General features: G+C 37.3%; 1 pseudogene; it reads right to left on the reverse strand.

The window, feature by feature from the left end:
* Positions 1 to 395: 395 nt before the first annotated feature.
* On the reverse strand, positions 396 to 2,700 carry LOC123431047 (annotated as a pseudogene).
* Positions 2,701 to 3,032: the final 332 nt, after the last annotated feature.

Consider the following 3,032-nt stretch of genomic DNA (forward strand, 5'->3'; position numbering starts at 1 on the left):
CTTCTTCTTCTTCATGGAGCTAGCTAACTAGGCTTCCATTTTGTAACACAACCAAAAACACTTTCGTGTCTCATTAATTTCTTGCTTAACCATCAGTTATATATCTGTTATCTTCACGCAATGCACATATATACTTTGCTTGTCAGCTCAGATTATCCTTAAAATACAACCAAGTGGGTTTTATTATTCTTTCTTTGGTGATCAAGGGGCTGTTTTTTTGCGAATGATGGGTCAGGGTGTTATTGTATGACTACAGTTAGGTATTAATTAAGGTACAAAAATTGACTTATATTATGTGACACATAAAAGCATATACGAGCTTGATAATACCACAAGAAAGCTCAAGTACATTCATTCATCAAGTGTATAAGATCATGGCATCACGAAATACAAGAGGTACCTCGCTGGGGCGAGGCTATTATTTAAGGATTGCACATTAAACACTTATGGACTTACACAAGAAGTAGTAAGTATATCCCTTCAAGACAACAGTAATATAGTAGTAGTAGGTAGCTAGCAGCAGCAGCAATAGATAGCATAGCATATATGGTAGTAGCATAAGCAGTTTACAAGTCCGGGTAGTTGTGCTTAACTAGACGAGCTTGCTCGAGACCATCGGGCATAGGAGCGACACGGCAAAAGGTAAGGCCGTCTGTTATCTCCACCTTGCTAGTTCCACTGCTAAAAATCAAGTCAAGCAGCGCACCTGCAGCAATACCAATGAGCGCACCAATTCCGAACCCGACGACTCCTCCAATTATCGTGACAGTTGCTGAAGCGATTTCGATGTCAAGCGCAACGAATCCTGCTTCTACAGCAGCGTCAACTAGTTCTCCGACCTCAAGGTCAACTACTGCGGTTAACGCATTCACTGAATCCCTAACAGCTGCCTCCATCTTATCCTCTGCTGTGTATATGTCCCACACCATTGCAGCTGCTGTGAAAACCAAAACTGACACCCCGACTTTTCCCAAAGCTTCAAATGAGTAAGTCACCACGGATTTTCCTTGTCCAGCTTCCGCAATAATATTGTCATATACCTAGCAAACAAGATACACTACAGTGTTAATTCAGTATTACTTTTACCATAATATATATTGCCCATGCGCCATATCAAGATTAAAATTTATTAAGACCCAAAACTGAAATGACCATATCCCTAGTTAGAAAAAGTTCAAACCGATTCAATCATCTTATGACGAAATGACTCATCTTTATTGTTCACTATGCTCAATTAAATAAGTAAGGCCATGTCCTTTGGTCATTAATTATTTCAATTTAGTTTAGCTCAAAAAACTCCAAAGCAGCTTGATAACTTCTTATCCGAATCAAATTCCACAACGATTCAGTACCATTGGAAAGTTTCTGATATAAGCTTTCATTCGATTATGCTTTTGCTATGCGTTACGTATAGTTTAGATGGTTAAAAATCGATTGCAAATCACCAAATTCAACAACTTCAATTCAGTTTAGTTAAGTTCAAAATATTAGAACTCTTAAGAACACTGCCTAAATCATCTCTATATCTTGACTCTTAATGACTTGAAACACAACCTTTTTAGGTCTGGTCTTATTTATTTTTAACCCTTTTGTTTGCACTACAGGAGCACAAATTTTATACTATATGATAAGCCCACATGCAAAGGGCAAATGTTTGGAGATTAGGCTAGTTCATACCTGTAGCTTTTGGATATCATCCAAGTTTTTAAAAGGCCCCCTAAAACCAAGCTTTGCCATATTACTGCAAGGAGGAAAGCAATTGTTGTTACATGTACTACTGCAAAAGAACCATTGTTAACTCTAAAAAGTAAACAAAGATTTTGTTCTCTAAGAGATTCCAAATTTTCTTTTGTGTGTTCTTGGCAATGTTAAACAAGTTTCAATAATGTTAAGCAACTACAACAATTTTTTTTACAAATTTGAGTAAATTTCAATATCTTACTATTTTGATAAACAAAAGTCGAATAACCGAGTGTTCAATCCAACACTTTTGAGATCAAATTCTACCAATTTTGGTTTCAAATTCCCATTGTATGAAATGTTAATTAATAGTAGTAATATAAAGTATAGTAATCATTTTGATAACAGTAAATAATAATAATAATAATAATAATAAATGATAATGGTAATGATGATGACGATAATGATAATGATGTAGGGACATACTCTTGCACAAGATCCTCAAACTTGATTTTGTTATCCTTGAGCCATTTTGAGAATTGCTGGTAAAAAATGTTGTAACTTTTTGGCGTTCTCAAGCGCAGCTTTCTTATACATGCCAGCCTCAAGAGCAAGGCGCTGAGCTTCCTTCTCCTGGGTGGCTGGATTTAGCCACTTTAGCTGGTTGATGAGATCATCACTGTGGCTCTTGAGCTTGTCAAGGTAGGTGAGACGGGCGTTGTAACTACGGATGAATTGGAGGGATGTTCCGATGGCCTTGGTGCAGTAGTCATAGACATCCTTAGCAATATCTTTCTTGGTGGCGTCCTTCTCAGCCTCAGTCTGTGTTATCATGTCCTGTGCACTCTCAAGGATGTGATACACACTATCACGAGCCTGTATGGTGTCACTGAGATACTTTTGTTGCGCTGAATATGACTTGAACGGGAGCTCTTGAAGCTTTTGAACTTCTTGTCGATGGATCAAATCGGCTAGTTTATGCAGCTGCCCTGGACTTAAATCAACTAGGTCACGAGACATGATGTAAGCAGCCTGAAAAATAATATAGTTCTAGTTAGTCATGTATATACTTATAACATACTGTATAACATATCCAAAGCTTTTGGTTTCATCTAACATGAATTTGTGTGGAACTTTTCATATTGGAACTAGCTCAGTCAACTCATAACTAATTAAAGAATACAGATATAATCTCTGTTGTCATCAAAACAAGAGACAAGGCAGGATCATTGATTATGCTACTGCATCAACATGGATGGATGTAGCATTGTTGAGAAACGGTAGGATACCAACTCACTAAAGTCAGTCAAAGGAAGAAACGGTAGGATACTAGCTAGCTATACCCTGTGTAC

This window comes from Hordeum vulgare, chromosome 2H, assembly GCF_904849725.1.
Source record: "Hordeum vulgare subsp. vulgare chromosome 2H, MorexV3_pseudomolecules_assembly, whole genome shotgun sequence".
Taxonomy (NCBI): domain Eukaryota; kingdom Viridiplantae; phylum Streptophyta; class Magnoliopsida; order Poales; family Poaceae; genus Hordeum; species Hordeum vulgare.